Source organism: Oryx dammah, unplaced genomic scaffold, assembly GCF_014754425.2.
Source record: "Oryx dammah isolate SB20612 unplaced genomic scaffold, SCBI_Odam_1.1 HiC_scaffold_14, whole genome shotgun sequence".
NCBI lineage: Eukaryota > Metazoa > Chordata > Mammalia > Artiodactyla > Bovidae > Oryx > Oryx dammah.
Genome location: NW_024070198.1, coordinates 8517971 through 8533982, shown reverse-complemented (window position 1 = coordinate 8533982; position 16012 = coordinate 8517971). Strand labels below are relative to the sequence as shown.

Below are 16012 nucleotides of genomic sequence, written 5' to 3'. Positions count from 1 at the left end.
AGGTAGGGTTATGTAAGGGGTTTGCTTTTCAGCGAGCCTGCCTCTCTGTCTGGAGGGGAGCTCAGGGTCTGGGCTGCAGGCTGTGTGTATCCCACAAGCCCTCTTAATTTAAACTCACATATTTTTCAAATCAGTGTGGTAGGGTAGGTCTGGTGGAGAGTATAGGGCAGCATTCTCTCCCCAATTCCACTCGGTGGGCCCCTGGCTTGGTGGTGTCTGCTCATCTTGCAATGACATCTGAGATAATTTCTGGAGAAGTGGGAAATTGAGGTTAGTCCTGTTTTGTGGAAAAAGAAGTGAAATGTTTTGTACTTTGCAGGCTAGATAACAGTTAACTGTAATTAACCATGGTTTAAATGAAGCCAGTCAAGTCTATTTGCTTATGCTGCTCATGTTTTCTCAAGACAAATGATATATCTGAACCCTGTCCATGAGTTTACTGATAGCATTGTGGATTTTAAAAATATATATTTATTTTGTTTTATTTATTTGGCTGTACTGGGCCTCAGCTGTGGCACTCAAGATGTTTCTTTTTTTTTTTTTCCAGTCGTGACATGGGAACTCTTACCTGATGGTCTCTTTTGCCCATTAGTCAAATATTCTACTTCAAAGAATAACTGTAATACTGGCTGAATCAATTTTTTGATTCAAATACAAGATATAATTAGGGATGTGTCTTTAGGAAAAAAAGATAATTGGGGTCTTTTTGTATCATTATAATTTTGAGTGTGGCTCACTTACCTGGCAGTGTGTCAGGTAACTAGGCAAAAGCTTCATCTTCCTTCTTGACTGTCAGGGAGCGCCTTTCTTTCATTTCCTTTTCCTTCTTTGGTTCTTGGGGACTCCGTGTATTCCTGTTCTCTGATCTTCCCGATTGTTCCTTCTCTGACTCCTTCGCTATTGCCTCTGCCTGACCTGTATGTGTGTGTCCGTGTTTCCTGAGGTTCGACCCTCAAGTCTCCTTGCTCAGCAGCTTGGCCTGTGCAGATTCCTGCAAGAGGCCACTTCCCTTTCTCAGAGGTGGGGTGGAGGAGGTTGGGATCCACCTGGTAGAAGGGGCTCTGGTTCCTTATTGTTTGGGACGTGTGGTCAGAGTAGTTTAGGTCCTGATACCCAGCCTGTGTGGGAAGAAGTGACGGGGAAAGTGCAGACCTGTTTGTCCCAAGGTCTCTATTTTAGGAGTAAATTTATTGATATATAGATTAAATTTGATCGTTGCATTTTCTAATTTGTATTTCATTTCCAGACTTGTTAATGCGACGACTACTACTACTAAACAGCGGCCTGTATTTCAAATTTAATGCTAGTCTTAATTTTTGAGAATTCAGTAAATAATAAAATCTCAGCCTGCTCGCAAAGGCTCTGGTTCGTCTTATTCCTCTATTGACATGTGGAGGGTGAGTTTTGTACACTGTCCACAGTAAGAAATGTTTAAAGATAGATAGTATTAGAAAGTGACTTTAAGAATTCATTTTTTTCCTCTCATCGATTTGTTGCCAGTTGCATCTTTAAGATCCGTTCAGATGTTATGGCTGTTTAAAATAGTTACATGGTATTTCTTTTATGACTATAGAGGATTGTACAGTTGAGTTCTTTACCACTCAATTTTGTTTATTACTTTGAGTTAACATTTGGAGGTACTATTTCTGACACTGTATACTTCAAGACTGTAGTTTCTTGGATTTTTTTTTTTAAATTTACTAAACTGCCTGGTGGAGATTTTCTTTATCAGATTCACTCATTTGTGGAGCTCAGATGTTTATGAAAAATGAAAGGAAGGGAATATTGACTGTTGGAAGGCACACACAGCAAGGTGCAATGAAAGTAAAATCAGGGCTTTTGAGTCTTGGTAGAGATGGGTTTGGGTGCCTGCTCAGCCATCCCTGACAGCAGGATGTTGATCTAATGACTTGAATTATTTGAATCTTAATTGTCACATCTGTAAAATGGGGACAGTAAGGCTCATCTCACAGAGTCTTGATGGGGTCGTGTCTGTAAACGCCCAGCACATTGTGGATATAGAGTAAATGGTAATGATTGATAATAGCACTTCCTCTCCTGAGGCCAAAATGTACTAGAAAGTGATTATAGTTTTCTGTTATTTTCTTTTATCATTTACCATTTTAGAGGATATGGAGGTAGAAATGAGGAAAGTCTAGAGTGACTTGAGAACCTCATTTTATTGTTGGATTAAATTCATATCATCTGCGTGTGTGCGTTTCTTTCTTTCCCCTGATTGCTTCTTTCCCCCACCCTGTGAAATATGGTGTTAAAAATAAAACAAGTTACAGTAAGATTTTCTCTGTGTAGTACCTTTGTAAATGAATCAGTCTGACTAACTAGTTCTTTCCCCAGGGAGTAGAGGCTTTTCAGTTATTTTTTCCTCATTTTAAATACTTTTATTATGAAAATATTTTGAACAACTAGAAAACAGAATAATATAATGAATCCAGCCCTGGATGTTTGTTTGATGTGTTTTGGTGTACATATGTTATTATTATTTTAAATATGCTATCTCCACTGGACTATAAGTTCAGAGACCTTACTGTCCGGTGCCTAGGACAGTGCTAGGTGAGTGACAGGCTCCAGATAAGCTCTGTGCGTCCTTCTCCAGGGCCTGGACCTCTCTTCTTCTCAGAGGTAACACTGGCACAGGTAGGAGCAAGGAGGAGGAGAAATATCATGCTGGGTGTAGCCAGTGATACAAATATGTGTAAAATCAGGACCACCCTCGAGGATTTTAGTGCCATGATGTAAGATAGGACAGATGAATTCAGAAATAGCTCCTATAGAAATCAGAACCTTCTCCCTGCGTTTGCTGAGCCACAGAGTAGCTGGTTATCAGAAGTAACTGTTGGGATGAGTTTTAATGAGCATGGGGATCATGCTAATGAGCATGAGGATGGGGCTGGACTCTGTAGGCTGACAGGACAGTCGAGCCTGAGCTCAGCAGTGGGAGCAGAGTTTCCAGAGACTGGAAGGAGGTAGTTCAGGCGTGGACTCTGTTATCGGAAAGGAGTGGCAAAAGAAGAGTAACATGTCCACGGAGCAAGACTGTTGAGCTCTTGGTAGAGATGGGTTTGGGTGCCTGCTCAGCCATCCCTGACAGCAGGATGTTGATCTAATGACTTGAATTATTTGAATCTTAATTGTCACATCTGTAAAATGGGGACAGTAAGGCTCATCTCACAGAGTCATGATGGGGTCGTGTCTGTAAACGCCCAGCACATTGTGGATATAGAGTAAATGTAAGTAGGATGACTAGGCCCTTAATGAGGCAGGGTAGTATTCTAGGTGAAAAACTGACTTTCTGGAAGCATACGATCCAGGATTAAAGCGAAGTCCTCTCTCTTGCTAATTGTGTGGCCTGAGATAAGCCACTTAACCTCTCTAAGCGTCAAGTCTGATGTGAGGGCTGTTCCTCTTTTGGCTACTGAAGGTAAGAGCATTGACTCGAGTTCTTGCCCAGACATTCCATCTTGCCTAGACGTTCCATCTTGTCTGTGGGAATTCAAAATAGGCAGGTAAATGTTGAAGAGTGTGACTTTTTGGTTGGTCACAAATGTACAGAGTGACCTCAGATACGTGAAGGCATGTATAAAATGACAGTACAAAGTGAACTCACCTTGCCCGCCAGGTCTGCACTTCTCTAGTGTCTTGTGAAAAGACCATCCTCTTCCAAGTCATTAAGACAGAACCAGGGAGGCATCAACAATTCCTGCCCTGTTACCCCTGTGTCCCTCCAGCCCCAAAGCAAGGTCCCTTTACCTCCTTACCAGCTCTTGTGTTCCTCTGTATCCCCACGGCCTCATTGCTGCTCGCCTGGATTTCTGTACGTACAGCCCTCCATCTCCTGCCCTGCCTTCATTCCATTCTCGCAGCTGCTGTCACAGTCCTCTTCCTCACCTGCAAGGGTTGCCGTGTGCGTCCTGCTTAAATATGCCCATGGCTCCCATTGCCCTCAGGAGACAGCCTGAGCGTGTCTCCCCTGATGGTATGAGAGGGTCCCTTCCTCAGTGGGTCCTGCTTCCACGCCTTCTGCCCACTCAGAATGCCTTTCCCCTGCTTGACTCATCTCATTTATCCTCATGTTTCAAGACTTGACTCAGAGTCAAGTGAGGAGCCCCGCCCTCCTCACCCACCCTGTGGTCTGGGCAGGGGTTTCCCCTACGCCTGCCTCCGTTATGCCACCAAGCGCACTGCGTTGTGATGGGCTACTTAGCTGTTTCCAGAGTGAACACGCTTGAGAGCACAGCCTGTTTTGTTAAAAAACAAAAACAAAAACAAAACCCTCATGCTTCTTTGTGCCTAGCCTGGTGTCTGACACATTGAAGGTTCTCAAAAAAGATTAGTGAAATATACACGGATGAGAAATTACTTTTTTATCTTCCTCAAACCAGGAGGACTGAAGCTGGATAACTGAAGCGTTCTTCCTCCCCACCTTTCTGCCTGTATCCATTCCAGCATCTGCTCAACAGCCAGCTGTGACGGAGGAGAAGCATATGGTTGACTTGAAAGAGGCAGTTGGGATGTGACTGGGTGTGAAATATATTCACCTGCTCTCCCACCCCACCCCACACAGGATGACAGTAATGACACCTCATACTTGTCTTTTTATTTGTGTTCTCCTTAAGTGCCTCTGCAGACATGATCTCATCCGGTGCGAGGGGCTGTAGCCTGATTACCGGATGGGAGCGCACAGTGATGATGACCCCTTCTTTGTAGATGGAAAAAGGGAGATAAGGAGTGAAGAAATTTGCCCAAAGTTAGTGAGTCGTTAGTGGTGGAAGGGCTTCCCCAGTGGTCAAATGGTAAAGAATCTGCCTGCAATGAGGGAGACCCAGGTTTGATCGCTGGGTCAGGAAGGTGCCCTGGAGAAGGGAATGACTACCCATTCCACTCTTCTTGCCTGGAGAATTCCATGGGCAGAGAAGCCTGGTGGGCTTCATGAGATCTCAGAGTTGGACACGATTGAGCGACTTTCACTTCACTTTAGTGGTGAAAGAGACCAGATTTTGAGCTGAAGTCATTTGCTCTTTCTCCTCTTTTATAACTGGTAGAACTGGGTTGTATCAGATTGATGTTTTCACCTATAATCATTAAAAAGGAAGATTGGCTGAAGAGGTGGGGTACTGAGGCCTGTTCTGGGCAGGAATGAAGAAGTTGCCTCGTTTCAGTTGGTCAGTTTGGGAATATGATTCAATTCAAACAATTTTCCTGCTTCACAAGCCAATAAAGTGACAACAATAAAATCTTAGTCCTTTTTAAGATGTACTCTTGACATTCTACTAAATCCTTTAAAAATGATTTTTTAAACTTTCCTGTTCTGAAATTCTGGAGTCGTTGCATAAACTTATGCAGCACAAGAAAATGGCTTGCTAGCCATTCAACAGTCACATTGTCGATTTCCAGGAATATCTAAATTTTGTAAATTGCGGCCTCTGAAGTGGGCTATTGCAAGGGAACCAGGCCTACATGTTTAAATTAAACTTTGGGCTTCTGACACCAAAGATGAAGGTAGAATGAGATTGAAAACGCAAGGGTAAAACAATTAGGACACAAGATAAATTCAGACAAGGAGCAAGTCTTGTGTGGTAGTCTTTTACTTTGTTGGGGGACAGGGGGTTGAACACTCTGTTGATCTCTGACAGAGCTGTCTAGTTTTGTTGTCTTGTCAGTCCTCATTCTTCTTAACTCTTTCAACATTTGGTCACTGAGTTGTTCCAGCTCCCCCCTACATTCCACCTGCATGCATCTCTCTTCTCCTCCTTCTACTTGCAAACAATGGTATTCTCAGGCTCCCCCGGTCCCTTGCCGGCCATTGGTTACTTCTACCATCATCACTCCACCATCCACACCCATCTGTGGTTGTCTCATTATTTTGGTCCCTGATGGTGTTTGTGTGGGTACATAGCCGTTTTTCTGTATCTGGATATCTTTACTTATTTTTCCTGCTGTCTTCCCAGACTCAGTAGCTTAAAAACAAGCTGACTTTGCAGTGTTTGTGGTGGAATGAACCTTTAAGATCATTTGCCTTGTCTCATGCTAGAGTTAAAAGGCTCAGGGAGGAGATGTGGCTTGTGTAGTTTGACAGTCATCAGTTAGTGAAATCAGGCTAGAACCAAGGTTAGAGCAAGGCTAGAACCCCTCAGAGCTGGTTGATCCCTCCTCACACATTGGGTCTTTGTGGTCTCCTGAACCATCGCTGTTCCCTCTGCAAGGAACTGCAGAGCTATTTGGCTTTCATGTGTCCCCTCCATCACCACAAACCAAGTGTCAAGTATCCATTCACCAATTCTTTCTTATCGGTAACAATTTCTATTGTAACAATTTCATTAATAATGAAAAAAATTACCAATAGTGAAGTTCTCTTTTTTGGAGCATGTAGATCTACGAGTTTTAACACATGCATATAGACGGAGTAGAGAATAACCCAACACCTCTCAAACTCCCTGGTGCTGCTTGCCTCTTTGTAGTTAAACCTTCCTCCTCCCCCTGGCAACACTGAACTGTTCTCTGTCAGCATAGTTTTGCCTTTTCCAGAAAGTCATGTAAGTGGGACTGCGTAGAGTCTATCCCTTTGAGACTCGCTCTTTTCACTTAGCATAATGCATTTGGGATTCATGCATATTGCTGTGTACATCAATAACTTGTCCCTTTTTATTATTAAGTGGTATTCCACAGTACGGGTTTGCCACTGTTTGTGTTTACTCATCATACCAGCAATGTGTGAGAATCCTAGTTGCTCTGAGTTTTTGTCAGCATTTTATATGGCCAGATTTTAAAATTTAGCTATTTTGATAGATGTGTAATGGTCTCTTATTGTGATTTTGATTTGCATTTATTTCTTTAATGATTAATTATGTTGAATATCTTTTCATGTGTTTATTTGCTGCCTGTTAGGTATATCTGTTTATCTGTTATCCTTTATGATGTTTGTTTGACCCACATCAGTATCACATCCCTATTCCATCTGGTTACTGTGCCTGACTTTCTATGTCAGCATTATTGCCCAGATACACAGTACATTCCAAGGTCAAGGCCTGAGCTTGGAACTTTATATACATAATCTCATTTTACCCTTATAAAACCCTTGTGAGGTAAGTGGTGTCTTCTGTTTTTATGGTGCAGAGCCCGTGTTCAGTAGATATTTGTTGAATGTATGTATGCTATGAGCCATTATTATACTCATTGACAAGTTCAGTGACTTTGGGCCAGTCATTTCACCTCTGAGTCGGTTTTCTTATCTGTTTAATAGGGATCTATATCACAGTATTTTCTCCCAGGGTTATTGAGTAAAGGTTTTCTTTCTTTCTTTCTTTCTTTTTTTTTTTTTTTTTAGATTATTTTTTTAGGGTTGCCCTGGAGGTCAAGTGGTTAAGAATCTGCCTTGCAATGAAGGAGACACTGGTTCGATCCCTGGTCTGGGAAGATGCCACATGCCACAGGGCAGCTAAGCCCTTGCGCCGCAACTACTGAGCTGGCGCTCTAGAGCCCGTGCTTCACGACAAGAGATGCCACTGCAACCAGAGAGCTGCCCCCTGCTCAGCGCAACTAGAGAAGGCCTGCACACAGCAGTGAAGACCCAGGGCAGCCTGAATACATGAGTAAAAATTTAAAAAGAAAAAATAAAAACCACTTTATAAGAAAAAATAGGGAAAAAAAATTATTTATTTATTTCTTTGGCTGCTCCGGGTCTTAGCTGCAGTGTGTGGGGTCCTCGATCTTCACTGTGGTGGGTGGGATCTCTAGCTGTGGTATGGGGTATCTATTATAGTTTCCTGACCAGGGATTGAACGCAGGCCCCCCCTGCATTGGGAGTTTTAGCCATGGACCACCAGGGAAGTCCCCATGAGCAAAGGTTTTACAGAAGAACGTAGAAGGTTGTCCAAGGTATATATTGAGAAAACATTGGCAGTGGCCGCTTCTATTATTCTCTTCAAACAATTCATAGTGTCCTGAGGCTGTTTCTGCCCCTTGCTGGCTACCTTCCTTTGGAAAATTGCCCCTTAGCAGGTCTCCTCCTCCACTCTGGATCAAATATTAGAACCAACACAAGACTGAGCCTTTTGATTTTAAGAAATATGTTACTCTGGTAGCTCTGTGTAGTGACTCATTACAAAGTGGCCAAAGTACTGGAGTTTCGGCTTCAACATCAGTCCTTCCAATGAATATTCAGGACTCATTTCCTTGACTAGCCTTGACTAGACAGACCTTTGTTGGCAAAGTAATGTCTCTGCTTTTTAATATGCTGTCTACGTTGGTCATAATTTTTCTTCCAAGGAGCAAGCATCTTTTAATTTCCTGGCTGTAGTCACCATCTACAGTGATTTTGGAGCCCAAAATCTTCATAGTAACCCTTTAAAATAAAAGCCCCATTTTACAGATGAAAATGTTGTGTGCAGTGGCCGTTTGACTTGCACAGTGTGACCGCTGGACCTTTGACCATGCTCACTGCTCTTATTGGAGACCACTCTGCCTCAGTGCCTGTCATCGAGCCATGACAGCTGCTGCCTGCCGGGTGCCAAGAAAGCTGGCACATCTTCTCCCTCTGTGGCATCTTTTTCCTTCATGGGGGCTGTTCCTAAGACCCATGGTCAACAATTGTCTCCCCCAAGCCCTGGGATCAGGTACTTTTATTTTGTCCAGAAAGTCCACAGTAGAAAGAACATGAACTTTAAGTCAGAGACAAGGTTCAACTGACGTCTCAACCATTGTCTTTATTGCCTATGTGACTTTGGCCAAGTTAAGTAAACTCCTAGAGCGTAGATTTCTTCCGCTGTAAAATAGGAATAATACAGGCTGGTGGAGATGTGGGGATAGAAATAACACAAGAGAGCACTTAGCAAGTGCGTGGCATGCTGTTGATGCTTTGTAACTGGTAGCTACAGTTATTGTCACCGTGGCAGGCAGGGCCTTCTAGCTAGTCTTAGGAGGCTGAAAAAGCTGTTGAGAGTAGTGGTTAGAATGTGGATTCTGTGGTAAACCAGGTTCAAATCCTTGTTCTACCACTTGCCAGCTGTGTGCTGTGCACAACATAATTGCTTTCTATGCCTCGGTTTCTGCCATCTGTGAAATGGGTGTAGCAATAGTTGCTACCTCACAGGGAGAAATGATTGTAAAGAGACAAGAACTGGAAAGAGGCTGAGTTGAAACAACCCCGTTTTGGTCACTAACACCGTTGTTTCTTTCAGTGACATGATGAGAGCCTCCTTGAAATTTATAGTAACCTTTCTTCTGTCCTGGCAACCCACTCCAGTATTCATGTCTGGAAAATCCCATGGACCGAGGAGCCTGGTGGGCTACAGTCCATGGGGTCTCAAAGAGTCGGACACAACTGAGTGACTTCACTTTCTTCTCTCCTTCCTGCCCAGATTGAAAGAATTTCTCATTTTTAAAATTTAATGCCAACAGAAATGTTTGATACTATGATTTTACTGGAAATACAGATTAAATTGTCACAAAATTACTATCTCCACCTAAGACATTGAAATAACTAAACCTAAATACAATGTCTTTTTGTCTAGAGAATACCTAAGAGTTTTTAGGTGACTATATAAAAACACAGGCAACTCTGTATTTAAAAAAAAACAAACAGCAATACACTATTTCTTTGAAATGATTTGACTCCTCAGCTTTAAACTTGAATTTGGCTGGATTGCATGTGAGTTAATTTTTTTCCCCTTCAAGTTGACAGTAGTAAGCGGGGACCACAGCTGTGAGTCCACCAGGAAGAAGACAACCTCTGAATTCAACACAGGTCTAGAAATCCAGTGTGGGCAGTGTGTGGTGCCGGCTGGGTCTGCATCAGTATTCCGAAGTCTGTCCTATGACTAATATGTTCCAGCTGTCTGGGTCACTACTTTGGAGTACTGTTTATTTGTAGCGGCGATGCTGCAAATAGGAAAAGCTTTCCCTTTTGTTGGTTGAAAGCTTTGCTGGTGATTAGCAAAACAAGCAAGCCTCTTATTTGGAGAGAGACGGGAAGGGTGGCTAAATAGTCAATTGTGGCAGCTACTTTGGAAAACGATCTGGCATTTCTGAGAAGCTGAACGTATGTGATTCCAAGCCCTGCTCTCTTCTTCTAGGGATACGCCCTGGAGAAACTCTTGCCATGTGCGCCAGGGGACGAGCACTAGAATCTAAATGGCAGCATTATTCTTAATAGCGAAAACTGAACAATCCCCAGATGATCCTCAGCAGTAGAACAGAGCGGTAAATTGTGGGTAAAGTCACACAGTGAGAACAATATGGTGGTGAAAAAGAGGGATGAATCTCAAAATCAGAATCTCAAGAGGCAACTCTGAATACAGTCCTGGTTTCCTTTGTATAACACTTAATTAAAACCAGGCAGAACACAACAATATATTGAGAATACAGATGTGATAAAACCATGAGAGGAGCAAAGGAGTAAGTCAGAATTCAGGCTAGTGGGTTATCTCTGATGGGGAGAATGGAGGATGCAGAGCAGAGAGGATCTTTAGTAACACACCAGGATGTGTGGTATAGATGGGATTGTATGTATCTAGACTTCATCTTACATGTACCTAGATCTGGCAGAGATTTGAAGAGAGTTTGAAGAGAATACTCTGAAACAGAGACCATTAGGAGTTTTCTGGGTGTACTGTGATATTAAAATGCCCGCCAGCTTGACACGTTCTCCCAAGGCCATCTTTAAGGAAAGAGAGAGATTGCAGCCCTTGCTCCCTTCCTCCACATGTCAGAGCGTAACTAGAAATGAACTAGGCAAGTAAGGGTAGGTGTTTTAGCTTAAAAATTCATGCAACGATTGCATTCAACTTCACAATGCGTATGTGTTTCATAATTAACAGTGTTAGTATCACGGATTCACGTGCTTATCCTTCCTTCCTCCACATCTGCGAGTAAAGTTGTTGCTTCCAAAGGTACGTCATGTTTTTCCCTTGGTTTAGTGTTGCTCCTCTTGGTCAGTATTCCTGGGTTCCAGGTGCTCTTGTCTGTGGGCCGTTGAGTCACATCCTGTCTTTTTTGTGAGCCTCAACATCCCTGTGAACAGGTATTCCAACCCACAGGAGAGGTGGCTGCTTGGGGAGGTTCTCTCAGTTTTTAATCAGGCTAGTGAGTGGAGGAGGCAGGACTGAACTCCAGGGGAGGGGGTCCTTGACTTCTGCATGCCAGCGCTGTCACATGGCAGCCCTCGTGACCGCTAAACCTTTGTGTATTGCCTGCAGCATTCTGGTGACCAGCAGACGACGGGCCACTTGAGGCTGTCACGGAGGGCTACTGCCTCCTCCCCGGCACTGTTTCCATCTTTACTGGCAGAACAGTCAGCGTCTGTGCTGTTGTATTTTACTATATTTTGCCTTTTATAAAAAATGAATGGAAAAATCCTCAACAGCGAGTGGTGATTGTCTATTGTTGTGGCAGAGATGAAAATTGCCTGGGGTGCCATGTGAGGCTTGTTTTACTTCCTTTGGCCAATAGTGTGCCCTCTTGAGAAAGAAGGGAGAAAAATGAAATATATATATATATATAAATAAATGTCAAAAATACATTAAAGGTTATTGTGTTTCAAAGGGAAGTGTAATTACTATCAGTAACTGGTGATCATGAGTACGATATTCATGGTACTATTAAGAATGGTTATTAATAGATACGCTCAGGGTGTGTGCGCCCTCCATCTGCCCCACTCCCTCTTCCGCACCCCCCATCCTCCACAGTGCCATGTGGCTGTGCTGTTTGGTCATTTGGCACTGAGGTTGGGTTCAGGATGTTGCTGTGTGGAGGGTGGAGTGGGGAGGGTGGGGACAGCCTGCAGAGTGAGATAAGCCCTGAGCTTGGGGTCAGAAGATCCAAGTGGCAGTTTCATGTCTGGTATTGTCTAGTTGAATGCCCTGTATCATCTCTGACACTTAGCTGCCTTCTCTGGAAAATGCATTCAGGAAACACCCCTTGCCTCACAGGGCTGTGGCAAGATCAAATGTAATAGATAACGTGAGGTGTGGTGGAGGCGTCGGGTCTGTGACCGGCAGGCCCCTGGGCCACCGTGCCCAGGGAGCACAGTGGTCGAGGGAGCCTGTGTTGCAGGTGTAGTAATAGACTGGTCCTGGATGCCTTTGCTGGGAGGGACGTTGCCTGGAGGTGCAGCAGGTCTGGTGTGGTTCTGTGAGGTAAGTGCGTGCCTTCCAAATGTAGCCTCAGAATACCAAGTCAGAGTCAAATTCAGGGCCTTAATAAAGCCTCAGTTTTTGTTCCAGTGGAGTTTGGGCTACATCACTACCCTGAAATTTATGTGAATTAAAAGAAATTACTGAGGAATTCCTTTGTTCCAGAAGTCCCTTGAGTGGGTGAGGCCAGTGGTTGTTCCCTGCATTCAATATGTGATGGGATCGTTTTTCTCTGCTTTCACATTTCTCCTTGCCTAAAAAATAATTACAACAGTATTTTAATCTACAGGCTCGACACAGATTAAGAACATTGTGTCAACTGAAATAGCATTAACTTAATAAAAATCACTGATGGTAACATACTGTTTTGCTTCTTCTTGCAGGGTGAGGACAGCATGAACATCCCTAAGTGTGCCTCTGGGCATATTTAGCCATTCGCTTTTGATTAGAAGAAAGAAGGCCATCCACTTGAAAGGTGAGTGAAGATTTCCATGTGTGTTTTTATTACAAAATATTTCAAACTTACTGAAGAGTTAAAGGATGAGCAGCAAGTTTTGTGTGTCCACTACCTACATTTAACATTTGTTAGCATTTTGCCATATTGTGTGTGTGTTCAGGTTTCCACATTTTCCTGCTGAAACATGTGAAAGTAAGTTTAAGAGATCATGATGTTTTTATCCTCGATTCTTGGGGATGCAGTTCCTAAAATTAAGGATATTCTCTCCTGAGAGGGATTTTAGAACATGCATAAACTCTATGGCAGAATCATTTAATCAAGTACAGTTACATTTAGGCAATGATTTGCTTAATGGACAGACCTGTAATATGAATTTGTTTGATATGAAAAACATCTGAATATAAAGAATTGGAGTTTGCACTCTGCATGTGCCCTGTGTAGCAGAGGATTCCTGTGCTTTCTCTGTTCCTGGTAATGTGCCAGTCTGCCCCACTGTGGCTGATGTTTGTTCTCAGATCAGGGGATTGGATTACTGCTCTTCCTCCTTCCTAATCAGCCTTCACACGTAGACCAGTCTTTGTGATCTAATGTGATCAAAGGTCTTAACTGATTTTTTAAAACCGAAACTTACAGGAGAACATGAAAAGAACATGAGTAGTAATGTCTAGTTGAGTTTCAGTTCAGTCGCTCCGTTGTGTCCGACTCTGCAGTCCCATGGACCGCAGCACGCCAGACTTCCCTGTCCGTCACCAACTCCTGGAGCCTGCTCAAACTCATGCCCATCGAGTCGGTGATGCCACTGAGGTACTAGTTGAGGTTAGTATAGTAAAATCAACATTAGAAAGAGTCAGAATGATTCCCAGCTCTGTAACTTGACTACCTACATTGAAACTTTACATGCATTCTTAGAGATGTGTGTTCTGTTCTGATTACAGTTATATCAAGGCCAGTTACACAACTGTTCATTACAGTTCTATGTAATTCTTGCAAGGTGGCTGTTGGCTTTTCTACGTTCTAATCTCAGTTACGTTTCATTTATGGTATCTTCTTCAAGTAGTCTCTGAGTATTGAAGCATTTCTTCATAGATGTTTATGCACTAGAGTTAACTATTCAGAGCATTATTTTAAAAGAAGTATATTTAAGCGAGCCATTTATAGCACTAGAGTCCTTTTTAATATTCTCACTTCTCATTTAAAACAGAAAGTTAGTGATAGCAGTAAAGTTTCTGAAGGGCACTAGCATTTTGAAGGAGCTTAGACTGGAATTACAGATATCTCGGAATGATCTAGTTGGCTTTCTCACTGTCTGGTTATGCTTCGAGATGATGAGAAGAAGGATGCTTGGGGTTCCATATGAGGCAAGAGGCTCTGAAGAATGACGGAAGGGGAAGCCTTATGGGGCTCTGTGTGGGGCCTTCATATGGCTCTCTGGACCACTTCCAAGTGGTAGAATGTTTTTATTTTTTAAGCTTTTTATTGAAATAGAACATATATGCAAGGAAATATGCATAATGTAAGTGTATAGTTCAATGCAGCTTTCAGACTAAGCTCACTCATGTCACCAGAAGCCAGACCGAGAAACAACATTTTTACCACAGCCTCATGCCTCCTCTCGACACTTGATACTGGACATGACCTACTCAGTGGGGAATTACTCTCTTGAATTCTAAGAGCATAAATTAGTTTTGCTTGTTTTTCTTTGTGTGTGTGTGTGTGTGTGCGTGTACACACACACGTGCGCGCGAGAGAGATATAACATGATTATATAATGCAGATTGTATTCTTCCGTGTCCAACCTTGTTCAGTCAACAATGCATTACAGAGATACCTGCATATTGTTGCATTTAGTTGTAGCTGGATCATTTTCATTGCTGGAGAGCATTCCAGTTGTGAATTCAGCAGTTTATTCCTTCAGTTAGTTGCTGGTGATTGGGGGAGGGCACTCTGAAGCCTTAACCAAGGTTTTATCCTCATTGTGGTCATGGTTGAGATGTCCTGAGTTGTCCAACCTCTGCCCAGCTTTGCTGTGATGTGAAGGAGAAATCCTGGGAGCAGATACAAGGTTGAGACACAGTTGGAAAGATTGGTGTTTCAGGCCTGTGATGAGTCCTGTTCTTTTTCCTGTATCACCACATCCCTTTTCTCTTTGCTCTCCATTGGCATGTGTTTTGTCCAGCCTTTTGTCAGCCATTAGAACTTTTTCTGCAGCCCCTCCTAGGAGACCATGACTGTATCAAACACTAGGCAATCAGTAAATATTTGAAGTTCATTGGATGTTGACATTATAGATGACGCATGAAGAGTTGAAAGTCATGGGCTTGCTCTTGAGGAGCCTATGTTGTGGTTATGTATTCACAGTTATGGATATGGGCCACATTCCTGGAAACCAGTTGTGCTATAAAGTTTAGGATGTAAACTCAGAGCCTTGCATGGGACTGGCTTATATCATGATGGAAATTAGTAGGGAGCAGGGTTGCTCAGTAAGGAGTGATGGAGCTGTGAGGAATGATTATATATGCCCTCCCCAAGTTTTGACCCAGCAAAACATGTCTGGCTGTATTTAGCAAGTCCACCAATGTCCAGCCTTTAGGAATAGAGTGTTCACTGTAAGAAAGTGGTTCTCATGTGATTTGAATAATTTTCTAGCCAAATTCTGTTTTTATAGATAAAGTCTTATTTGAACACAGCACAGTCATGCTCACTTGTGAATATATTGTCTCTGACCGCTTTTGTGTTACAACAGCAGAACTGAATCGTTGTGAAAGAGGTTGGAATATCTGCAACAGTGACGATATGGCCCACAGTGGCTGGAATGTTTACCATCTGGCCCTTTGCATAAAAGTTTGCCAGTTTCTGCTTTACTTCATCAAAGCAAGGACATAGTAATAATAACCTCTCTAGGCTTCCCAGGTGGCACTAGTCGTAAAAGCCCGCCTGCCAGGGCAGGAGACAGAAGAGGCGTACGTGGGTTCAAGCCCTAGATCTGGAAAGTCCCCCAGAGAAGGAAACGGCAACCCATTTCAGTATTCTTGCCTAGAGAATCCTGTGGACAAGAGGAGCCTGGTGGGCTACAGTCCATAGAGTTGCAAAGAGTCAGACGGCTGAAGCGACTTAGCACGCGTGCAGAGGCGTGAAAGAGTCTTTATTCGTTTACTTGTTTTTGTCTTGGCTGCGCTGGGTCTTCACTGCGGCATGCAGGCTCGTGAGAGCGGCATGCAGGCTCGTGAGTGCGGCATGCAGGCTCGTGAGTGGACTTCCTCTAGTTGCACAGGGCCTTCTCTATTTGTGGCTCGAGGGCTTAGTTGCCCCACGGCCTGTGGGAATCTTAATTCCCCCAGCAGGGATCAAGCCCGTGTCCCTTGCATTGGAAGATGGAATCTTAACCATTGGACCACCAGGGAAGTCCTTT

At 43.3% G+C, this 16012-nt stretch overlaps 1 protein-coding gene across 4 annotated transcripts in view; it reads left to right on the top strand.

Annotated features, from left to right (window-relative positions):
• Nucleotides 1-16012, top strand: part of SGMS1 (sphingomyelin synthase 1) — a 323847-nt gene that overhangs the window by 21588 nt on the left and 286247 nt on the right. For all 4 annotated transcript variants that reach the window (XM_040254683.1, XM_040254684.1, XM_040254687.1 and 1 more), the window contains exon 2: nucleotides 12530-12621. The gene's annotated coding sequence lies outside the window, so the exon portion shown is untranslated. The remainder of the gene's footprint in view (nucleotides 1-12529; nucleotides 12622-16012) is intronic.